The following is a 12,075-nucleotide window of genomic DNA, read 5'->3' as shown; positions in this document are numbered from 1 at the left end:
AAGGAGGCAGTCATTACACAATCAAGTCTCATCTGAATTAGAAAGAAATTAAATTAAAGTGGGTGGAGGTTGACTCTCACTTTGCAAAAACTGATGTTTACCGCTGTCATAGCTGAGAACAAATTTCAAAGCCAAAGACAGCTGCATTCAACTACAGCCAGCCTAACAAGCTGCTAATATATCTCTCAGCTAAAAAGCTGCTAATGTGACCCAGTACTATACTTAGCAGGAAGTTACCTTCATCAGGAGACTCTAAATGTTTCTGAGTGGTGTTGTATTCTCCTCCTTTTGAAACTGCTACTGATTCAGCAGGGTTGTGATTAAGCAGAGGAGGAAGGTAGCATGGGGATGCTGGAGCTTACGTTGGTTCCCTGCCTTATGAAAAGAGCAGTGGGTTTCCATCTCCAGCTTCTGTCTGCTCTATAAGGCTATTTAACACATTAAATGCTTGTTTGTTAAATACATCATGGAGAAAGAGATGAGTGCTTGGAGCAGAGCCTTTGTGCCATATGCAGCAGTGTAACAGCATGTATGCTGAATACTGGGAAAGGTGGAGCTAAAGAAGAATTGGCCTATTTTAGGTTCCTTATGGGCTAGGAGGTGCTTAGATCCTTCATTGGGACTGATGTTGGATCTGGTTTTGGCTTACAGCCTTGTAAGCGGGGCACTGGTAGAGGGCATGGAGAGAACTGGATGCTGAAGAAGAGTCTGAAGAAGCCAGAAAGTTTGGTGAGGAACTGCCTGAGCAAGCCATGGAGTTGTCTCCAGCTGGAGCAAAGCCAGCTTTTCATTCCATCACATAGTGGTAAGCCACCACCTGTAGTTGAGTGCCTTATCCACAGTAGCCTTTCGTTGGAAAAGCAAGCAGCATTCTGATATGTTAACCATCTGAAGGTCTGGGGCCAGTTTCTGCCTGATTGGGAAGGTCTTCAACCCAAGTTTCCCACCTCTCTGATGAATGCTATAACCAGGAATCTGCAAGTATCAGCAGGTTAGTGTCTCCTCTTGATGCTTTTCTGTTTGATACATGCTATTTAAATATTCATTGGAGCAGAGGCTGCACTGGAGCAGGTCTCCCAGGTGAGTCTTCCAACCACCAAACTACAACATTTCTCTCGCTCTCTGGCCTAATGAATATTTAAGATATGATAGTGATGACAGCCATAGTAAAGCCCATGAGAAAATTAGTTCTGTCTTCATAGCAGGGTTTGAATGGTGTGCTGTAAATAAAGCATTTGGGCCACACACTGAATGTGAAGAATAAAAGAAGATGTTGAATAGCTTACTCATTAAGTGAGCACCATCCAGCATGAGTACAGAACGAGGCAAGAACTGTGTGGAAAAAATAGTATGTCATCAAGTAATTAAAGACTGTGGTACAATGCATATGTATAAGGGACTGAATTAATGTTTTCAGGAAATCTTAATTTTGGCATTTACTAGCACTGGAGTACTTGACTTTGCAATCTGGGCAATATTCTTTTAGTGTATCTTTTTGTGTAGATAAGCTTGACATAAAAAGGAACTGAGGGAGCCTCACAAAGCCTTAAAAAGCCTATTCCTTTTTCCTCTACCACAATTGCCTCTGAATGAGAAATTATGGTAGCTGGCTGAGAATCATAATCAAACAGTGAAAACTTAGTGTAGTTGATAATTATTACCATTGCATTTCCTCCGTGGAATTATTTTCCTAATTTTCATTCCAAGCATTCTCTACTTCATAGCTTTGCAGACTAGCATGTAATGAATGCTACCAACAGGAGGCTTTTACAAAAAACCTCTACCGCTATAGTTGAAGTGAAAGAGGGAGGGGGCGGGGGCATTTAAAGGGTGAGGTTTCAAAGAGACAGTTAGAATAGATGGCTTAATAATAAAAGTAATGAAGATGGCAAATTTTGCCTGCTGTTCTGCTGATGAATTTGCCCATGAGCAGATTGGAATATTTAAAAAACAGATTCGTTATTCAAAATCATTTGTCAAGGGTCAAATTCTTTCCTGGTTACTCATATTGAAGCAAGAAAAACCTGTCTGTGGAACAAGCTGCTGCTGTGTGTGAATAGACGTGAGGAAATCTGTTCCCAATTAATTTATGGAAATAATTCTCCATTTCATAAGCAATTCTTTGTGTGTGTTTGTTATTCAGAATGCGAATGGTTTTGACTGATCTTATAAGTGATATGGCACGTTACAATGTGTCACAACACATTGAACTAGTACATTTCTAGTACAAATATTTGGCTATATGCTCCTATAATTTAATTTTTGTGATTGTTTTCTGATATTCATAGATAGTTGTCCTTCTCAACAGTTCTCCCCTTTCCCCCGGAAACATTTTCCTTAAAATAATCAGAGAAAGTAAACACAATAAGAGCTGAAGTGAATTAATTCAACCATCTACAAGAACATGTGTGACTTGTATTTGGGGGGGTGGGGGGGAGCGGCAGTATTTCCCTAGAACGACTGATTAATGACTGAGGGAAGGATTAAATTTAGTAAAACACATGAGAATAGTCAGACAAGAAAACACACAGGATATTGCTAAATTCTCTAATGCTTTTATAGTGAAAGACAACAGATATATAAAAACTGTGTCTAGTAGATAGTTAAAGCAAATATTAAGCTGTATAAAACACTTTTTATACTGATTTGTTGGAAGCCTTTTACGTTTTGGTAGCTTGCCAGAGTCATTGTGGCACAATGTTTCTCTTAGCCTGTAGTATTAATTTGTTTAATTTGTTTCCACTTTAGCAAAAGCACTTTTAAATGTGACATTTGAGTGAATTGAGAGACCCAACCAAATATCATTAAGAATTTTTGCTGTCTTGCAGGAGTTCTGAGAGTCTTCAGAGTCTTTTCAAAATAGAAGCACAAAGGCTAAAACTAGGCACTTGTTTTATCTCACTTGCAGTGAAATGACTAACTCTGGAAGATTGGAGATGTGTTCACAGCCTGACCAAAGCACAGAGCCCACAAGGAATCCATAGACATTGTTATGTATTACCTGAGTAGAATACTAGTTTTCTCCTTATTTTTTCTTTTTCTAGACTGACTTTGTAAAGGGCATTACTGCTCAGCCATAACTAGAAAGGAATTGTGAGACCTAGTTTGTATAGTTACAGGTCAGTTTAGGTTTAACAATCAAGTTGGCTACATGAGGACGTTTTCCTCACTGAAGAGTAAAATGAGGTTTTAGTAATTTTGGAATTTCAGGACAAATTATGCTACATGCTTGAGTTTACGACTAGCAGGGTAAAAGGCAGTGAAGGTCTTTGCTGCCAGACCTGTCAGGGCAGACTCAGAGTCATGGACTTCGGATGCTTTTGACATCAGGATAACGACAGAGATGAGCCTGCTGACCAAATCTACAGGCGGTTCAGGCCAGGCTCTAAGCTCTTCAGGCCAGGAGCTCCATCTAAGCTCTTCAGGCCAGGGTGCCCTGTGCTTAGGAACCAATACCTATTTCTAAAACACAGTGCATCCGCATTTAACCTCTGAAATGTCATATCTTAAGCATCTTTCAGGGATTTATTTGCCATAATTGTTATCTTTGTAACGGAAAGCTATTTCTAGATATATATTAGCTGACATGTTAAGCTTGGCACAGCTGAAATGGAAGACTGGGCATCTGAAAGTGCCTTTTTTGTTCAGTTTTGGGCCCAGCTGGTTTAATTTAGAGTATCCTCTAAGTCAGGCTGGTGGCTGTTCTCTTTTAACTGGGCATAAAGATGTCGTTTTTTCATACAAGAGGGCCATTTATGACTCTGTCCATCTTGCTATAGAAAGACAGCCAGAGATCAAGCCACAGTCCAAGATTTGCATGGCACAAAGTGGCTTGTGCTCAGATGGGGTGAGGGCTAGCTCCTCTCTAGCAGATTTGTTTTTGGAATAGCCCAAACTGAGCCAGGCTATATTGAAAAACCGGGGTCCTCCACTCATTCTTGCTTCCTGGTCCTCTAGTGCCAGTGGTATGGATGTGCCTGTTTTTGGACCTAAAAGGTAAAAGACAGTAGACACTGTACATTAACACCCATGGATTCTGCTTGCAAAGGCTAAGCTGGGCAGCAGGTTGTGGTGCCTCTCATCTCCTTTGCATCCCTGCCTTGCATAAACAGGATTCAAGAAATGGGCTTGTTGCTTTTGTGTTCATGACGAGTATAGTTTAGCACTTCAGTATTAAGTCACAAACATGTTGAATAAATTAATGAACTGCAGTGTGAAATGGAGAATATTCTTCTTTATTGCAATGACTGGTTCCAGTAGAAACTGAAACCTTATCTTTATTCAGAGGGCAGGTGGAGTACAAGCAAAAGAAATTCAATTTTTTTCCTACAATAATAATGTGAAAAGGTATCACAGAATCACAGAGTGGCTGAGGTTGGAAGGGACCTTTGGAGGTCATCTGGTCCAACCCCCTCTGGTCAAGCAGGGCCACCTACAGCCAGTTGCCCAGGACCATGTCCAGACAGACAGCTTTTGGATATCTCCAAGGATGGAGATCCCACAACCTCCCTGGGCAACCTGTACCAATGATCAGTCACCCTCACAGTACAGAAGTGTTTCCTGATGTTCAGATGGAACCTCCTGTGTTTCATTTCGTGCCCATTGTCTCTGGTCCTGTCACTGGGCACCAGCGAGAAGTTGGCTCTGTCCTCTTTGTACCCTCCCTTCAAGTATTTATGTACCTTGATAAGATCCCCCTGAGCCTTCTCATCTCCGGGCTAAACAGTCCCAGCTCTCTCAGCCTTTCCTCATAGGAGAGATTCTCCAGTCCCTTCATCATCCCTATGTCTCTCCACTGAACTTTTCTCTCCAGTATGTCCAAGTCTCTCATGTAGTAAGGAGCGCAGGTCTGGATGCAATACTCCAGGTGTGGCCTCAACAGTGGGAGAGATCACCTCCCTTGACCAGTAATTTGCAGCCCAGGATACCATTCTCTGCCTTTGCCCTAAGGGCACACTGTTGCCTCATGTTCAACTTGGTGTCAACCAGGACCCCCAGGTCTTTTTTTTGCCAAGCTGCTTTCCAGATGGGTGTTGTTCCTTCCTGGGGAAAGGACTTTGCACTTCTTGTTGAACTTCACGAGGTTTATATCAGCCCATTTCTTCAGTTTGCTGAGGTCCCTCTGGATAGCAGCATGACTCTGTTGTATTAGCCACTCCTCCCAGTTTTGTGCCCTTGGGAAACTTGCTGAGAATACATTCTGCCCCATCATCCAGATTACTAATGAAGATGTTGAACAGAATCAAATGATGTTGAACAGTACCCCTGGGGTACACAGCTAGTTACTGGCTAGACTGAATAGACTTTGTGCCACTGATCACCACCTCTGGGCCCAGCCATTCAGCCAGTTTTCATCCCACCTCACTGTCTGCTTATCCAGCCCATACTTCATCAGCTTCTCTATGAGGATCTTACAGGAGACACTGTTGAAAGTTTTATTGAAGTCCAGGTAGACAATATCCAGTGCTCACTCCTTTTCTACCAGGCCAGTCATCTCATCATGGAAGGTTATCAGATTGGTGAAACGTGAGTTTCCTTCGGCAAATCCATGCCGACTACTCCTAATGATTTTCTTGTCCTTCATGTGCCTGGAAATGGTTTCCAGGATTAGCTGCTTCATCACCTTCCCAGGGATTAAGGTGACTGGCTTGTAGTTCCCTGGGTCCTCTGTCTTGCCTTTCTTGAAGACAGAAGTGGTTTTCTTTTCTTCATTCCTCAGGCACTTCTCACAATTGCCATGATCACTCAAAGGGAATTGAGAGTGGCCTTGTAAGGACATCAGCCAGCACTCTCAGCATTTGTTGGTGCATCCCTTCAAGGTCCATGGACTGATGTTTGTATTCCCTGACCTGATCCTCTTCCACCAAGGGTACCTCTTCCTTGTTCTAACCTTTCCCCCTTGTCTCTGGGACCTGGGATTCCTGATGGTTGGTCTTGCTAGTAAAGACTGAGGCAAAGAAGGCATTCAGTACCTCAGCCTTTTCCATGTCCTGTGTCACCAGAACCTTTCCTCCATTCATCAACTGGCCCATATTTTCTCTGGTCTTTTTGGTACTTATGTACTTACAGAAGCCTTTCTTATTACCTTTGACCTAGAATCATAGAATGGTTTGGGTTGGAAAGGACCTCAAAGATCATCTAGTTCTAACCCCCCTGCCATGGGCAGGGACATCCTCCACTACACCAGGTTGCCCAAAGCCCCATCCAACCTCGCCTTGAACACTGCCAGGGAGGGGGCATCCACAGCTTCTCTGGGCAACCTGTTCCAGTGCCTCACCTCCCTCACAGTAAAGAAATTTTTCCTAATATCTAATCTAAATCTATCCTCTTTTAGTTTAAAACTGTTACCCCTTGTCCTATCGCTGCATGCCCTTGTAAACAGTCCCTCTCCAGCTTTCCTGTAGGCCCCTTCAGGTACTGGAAGGCTGCTATAAGGTCTCCCCGGAGCCTTCTCTTCTCCAGGCTGAACAAGCCCAACTCTCTCAGCCTGTCCTCATAGGAGAGGTGCTCCAGCCCTCTGATCATCGTTCTCACCAGGTTCAATTACAAATGGGCTTTGGCTTTCCTAACTGCACCCCTGCATGGTCAGAGATTGTCCCTGAATTCCTCCCAGGTTAACTGTCCCTGCTTACTCCTTATGTATACTTAATTTTTGTGTTTGAGTTTTGCCAGGAGTTTCCTGGTCATCCATGCAGGACTTGTTGGGATGGACTGCTTTGGATATTGGAGGAGGTGGTCCTTGAACATCAATCAGCTTTCTTGGATCCCTTTTCCCTCCAGGGCCTTATCCCATGGGACCCTTTTAAACAGATCTTTGCTAGTACCCATGCAGGGACTAACTTTTCTTCTAAATCATGTCTATTATACCAAATGTGAGGATTTTCAAACATGCAAACCTGCCTCTGGTAGGACAAAAGTGGAATATTTTGTGCTGGTTGCTGAACAGCCATTGACTACAGTGTTTCCCAGCTTCCCTTAATCTAAAAAATGATGTCCCAGAAGTAAATATTTCTCTAACACAGACTGATTGGGTACATCTGCATCTGGAAATGGAACAGTGAAGTGATCATACTTTGGTCCAATGAATGTAACAGTTCGCACTGATGCAGGTAAAATTATCCCCAAACCAAGCTGGCTGTGTCCAGCTATCTGTTGGGAACGGCCTCAGAATGGTGTTAATTTCTTTATAGTGCTGTGAAAGGAAAGCTGCTATGAGCCAAAAGTGTGCCAGAGAAACTGCTTACAATTTAATACGCTTGAGCCCATGCCCTGGTCCTCTTTCTTTTACTGGTATTGATGTATCCATGTAGACTGAGCAGTTGCTTTCCCCAAGGAAGAGTTTCACATAATTTACTGCTACATGAATTTGTCTTTTTGCCTCTGGCTTTATAAAAGCACCTAGAACTTACAACGTGGCGTAGCAGTTAGCCAGCCCAGACAGCCAGCGTTTGAAACCTTGGTGTCCCACTGCCCACAAGTCTGTAAAAGCTGGAAGCTGGTCTGGGAATGAAGATTGATGATATTTTTTTAATAGATCAAGAACAACTGTACTTAATTTTTAATTTAGAAAAGAATTGACTGTTTGCTCAAGAAGGAATTTGAAGCCTTTTGTGTGGTATGTTTTTTTAAAATTTTTAATTTTAATTTAGATAAAGGCAAGCCAAGCTGTTGTTCTTAAGCACGGTAGTTTTACAAGCAAGCTCTCACAGGAATGAAGAGTTACTCCCTAATGCTTAAGCATTATTCTGTATAATTATGGATATTTTTTCCTTCCAAAAATATTTTTTTTTTTGAGAAGCTGACATTTCAAAGGCTTTCAATTCTGTGTGTCACTATCAAATAATCTTTTTTGTACTTGGCTGTTTATTATTGGATTGCAACAACGATAAAGCTCTAGGGGTTTTGTCTCCTTTGGTATGTTAATTAGCTATTTTTCCTTTGATCTTTTTCTTACTGAAAAGAGTGAAAAGCTATCTCGGTAGGGAATCTTACTGATGTACATTCATCCCCTCATCTCCATAATCTGAGGATCAGAGGGAGACAACAAATTTCACTGCTGAGTGAGGTTGCTATAGGCCTTAGTTATAATGTACTTGGTTTCTAAATAATCCCACCACCATTTATATTTGGAATATTGAAGAGGAACCTCTGAGAAAAAGAAATGCAAAAATAATTAATTTTAAACTGTGAACTACCTTCATTAATTTAACTTTTTCTTGAAGTTTTAAGCTCATGCATATGCCACAAGCTCTTTCTTTCTTGTATGCCTTTACACATTTTTCTTTTTTTTTTTCCTTCCTTCTTTTTCACTGTTGGCTTTTGATACATTATCAGTTCTCATGGAAATAAAATATAGGCTAGATACAGAATAACTATTGAGTGAACTTTTAAAGTATTAAATGTTAGAATAGCTTTCCTATGGAAATGATGAAAGTCCTGTAACTTGGGACAGTTGAAAGTGATGGGGCAGGACTGTGGAGTGGTGGGAAATACACACACAAAAACTTAAGCATATACTCATACACATTATATGTCTATATTTCTGTATCTCAAATTCCTTTGTCAAAATCTGTCATCCTCATACTGCATTTCTTTAAAAACCTGAAATAAAAGCACTTCAGTGAGAGGCAGAGGCAGGCAGATCGGCTTCATGGGGCAGTCCAGAAGGGGTGGGAGTGTAGGCAAGATTATTTACTAGAGACTTTCCAAACAGAGTTTACTTGAACCAGTTTATACATTTCCAAAGGACAACGCACTAGGCAGCCTTGCTGTTAAGATTCTTGTGTCCTGCAGTGTGGGATGTGACTAGATCAAGCTTGTTCACAGTGGAGACCTCTACGTTTGAACTGGTCATGTAGACTGCCTTGGTAGTCAGTGGAGGGAAGCTGGCACTTACAGAGCAAGAATGATGCCATTGTGAAGAAGATATTTAATATAGGTCAGGTGAACTGTGCCCTGATAGGATCCATTTCTCTCCAGTGGCCAGTTCATATCTGTATCAAACTGATACTGGTGTTTTCTGAAATGGGATGGCACAAATTCTTCTTCTCCCATGCTACCTTGCATGTGGAAGGGTGAAGAAGACCTAGTGCAGAGGACCTAAGGTAGTCTTGCCAGTATACAACCATTGCTGCTATTGCAGCTCACCATAATAATGGCTCACCTGCATGCATGCGTGGGAGGAGGTGCCAGGCTGTTCACATAGCATAGGTGCCTCACTTGCTGAGGGATATAAAACAGTGTTGGCATTCTCCTAGTTTGAACCCTGGGGTTGGAAACCATCCCAGTAACTTGCAACAAGTTCAACTCACTTGTTAAAATAGCGATGGCTAATGCAATTTGAGGTGCCTGAAGGAATCTCAGCCAGCCCTATGAGGCTGACTGGATGTATGACTTATGAAAGGTAAATATTCTGCTGGAGGTGCTATGGCATCTTCTATGGCATTTAGGCAGCTGAACATCACTCTAAGAGTGGGATTTAATGCCACATTCAGATACTGAAATTTATGTGTCTGCACGCAATCAAGGTGTCTAAGCTTCCATTACAGTTGATGAAGATCTAGTCAATTCAGTAGAGTCTAGAGGGCTAATAGTCTCATTCTAAAAGAAATACCTACGTGTGACCGGATGATTTCAGATGTCTAATATGCTTCTACACTCTGGACCCGAATCTCATACCTGCCATGTAAAGGTCCAGTTCATGTGTCTACATTTATGTGGTACCTACTGCAGTTTGAGACGGTCTTGGTCTCCCACTTGTCTACTAGCTCTTATTCCAGGAGGGCATAGGTAGTTTGCCATATCTGACAGCCCCATGTAGATACTACTGGCACCCTAGGAGATCTGAAATGGCACTTGATGCCTGTATCTGTGCAACTGACTTGAGCATTAAATGCCTGCTTTTTTGTGAGCTCAGTTCACCTGAAAATATCTCTTTCTCTTCATCAACTACAAAGGAAGTCTAGCTCAGAAATTGAGATATCTGTGGTAGATGTCCAGATGTGGTCAAGTGAATCCCATTCCTGGTTTCCTGGGCACATGCATCTCAAAGATTCCTGGGAATCCTGTTGTTCCCAAGGTGGCAGTACATTGTTTGTTTCCTAGAGCTCCTGCATGCTATAGTCTGTGTGCTGATGCTATTTACACAGAATGAAAAAAGACGGAAGATCATGTTGGAGTGACTCTGGAGCGATTTCAATGCTTATGCCTTCCTACATGCTTTGCAACCACAGGACACAACTTGTCACTGATGCAGGTTGGTGCTATGATATAAAGAGCCAGAGATATTTTTTTTTGGCCATAGTGAGATCTGCAGCGTTAATTTTCTAAATGTGCTGCTTGCATAACAACATCTCCCCTCAAGCTTTTCCCCACTATGTCTAAGACTTAATCTTTTAAAAATAGCGTCTGTCAACCAAAGGCAATGAGAAAAAAGCAGACAGGAGGATTTAGATCCTATTACAGTCTTATACAACAAAAGTCCTGTTCCCACAAGGATCAGCTGTTCTAAGCAAGATTCAGGTGGGATCCCCAATGGTCTGTGTAATTACAGGAGGAAGGATTACTGCTTCCTGCCCTGAGTTAGGCAACTAAGTCTGAGCTAGACACATGACCTTCCCTTCGTTGAAATTGAAATCTCCAGAGGAGATTCAGCATTTAAGGTAGCTCTAATAAATCACTCTCTGGATGTGCTCATTTCTGTCTACTGACTGTAAATGGAGTCTCAAATGATAAGCTCACCCAAACTTAGACATTTATAAAGTCTATGAAATAAAAATGGCTTATATGGACCTGGAACCAGTGGAAGATTTGCTCCCGCTCTTCAGGATGAAATGTTCTGTCAGCCTCTACATGAATACATGGAGTTGCATATACAAGACCATTATTTTTATGTTTATAAAAGTTTTATTGTTATACTACTTTTTCAATATTCAAATGGTGACCTTCAAACGAAAGTCACCAGCGTTTTCAGAAAAAAAGTAAGAAATTCTGCTTGGTAATCACATCTATCCTTAAGCCATAGTGACAGTCAAATATGCACTGAGTTAATGCTAACTGAATCAGGTATGGTACAAACCCGCCTCCCCCCGACATGGTAGGTGCATTTCTATTTGTCCTGACTGACTATCTCTTCAAGCACACATTCAGCTTTTTTTCTGACCACTTCTCTTCACTCTTAGGTTTGGCTGTTGTCCCCTCTCTGCTTTTTCCTTTTCCTGCCTTGCTTTTCCCCTGTTTTTCTTCTTTGCCTGTCAATTGGTTGTCAGTCAGTTCCTCAATTCTCCAAGCTGGGGATCATCTACAGGAGATGCTGAGAATTCTTTGACCTGTGTGTCTCTTCTTTGTACCATCACATCTGTAGTGGAGTTCTGTCCTGAGTCCTGACCTGTACAACATCTTTATCAATGACCTAGAGGAGGTGATGGACTCACCAAGTCTGCAGATCACACCAAACTCGGGGCGGGTGGCACCAGTCAATATGCTCAAAGGTAGAGCTGCCAGACATGTAGACCTAGACAGGCTGGAGGAATGGACTGACAGGAACCTTATGAAAGGAGAACTCGGTAGACAGCAAGCTGCACATGAGCCCTGCAGCACAGAAGGTTAAAAGGCTGTATGACCAGGAACACAGCCAGTAAACTGAGGGAAATGACCATTTCCCTCTACTTGGCACTCAGTAGACCACATCTAGATACAGCAATCCATTTAGGGAGCCCAGTACAAGAAAGTTATTGACAAACTGGAGCAAGTTCAGCAGGGCCACCGTGATGGTCAGATGTTGAAGCACTTGCCTTGTGAGGAAAGGCCAATGGAGCTGGGCTTGTTCAGTCTGTAGACAAGATGGAAGTGGGAGGACCTCACAGCAGCCCCCAGCACCTATAAGAATCACTGAGAAGACAGAGCTGGGGTTTTCATAGTGGGGTGTGTGTGCAGAATGAGAGAAGTTATGGTGAGACAAGATGGGTACAGACTGGGTATAAGGAGAAACTTTTTTCCCCCCATAAGGACAGTCCAGCAGTGAAAGAGGTTTCCTGAGAGACCGTATAGTTTCCATCCCTGGAAATTTTCAAGATC

General features: G+C 42.3%; 1 long non-coding RNA gene across 2 annotated transcripts in view; it reads left to right on the top strand.

Moving 5' to 3' along the window:
* The first annotated feature begins 633 nt into the window (after positions 1–633).
* The window catches only part of LOC142599880 (uncharacterized), a 37,277-nt gene continuing 25,835 nt past the window's right edge, over positions 634–12,075 (top strand). The window contains exons 1-2 of one of the 2 annotated variants that reach the window (XR_012833286.1): positions 634–805; positions 895–991. This is a non-coding gene — a long non-coding RNA (uncharacterized LOC142599880). Of the gene's footprint in view, positions 806–827; positions 992–12,075 lie in introns of those variants that run through there. The other variant, XR_012833285.1, reaches the window with a different exon arrangement.

Source organism: Balearica regulorum, chromosome 1 (assembly GCF_011004875.1).
Source record: "Balearica regulorum gibbericeps isolate bBalReg1 chromosome 1, bBalReg1.pri, whole genome shotgun sequence".
NCBI lineage: Eukaryota > Metazoa > Chordata > Aves > Gruiformes > Gruidae > Balearica > Balearica regulorum.
This window is presented reverse-complemented; position numbering and strand designations above follow the sequence as displayed.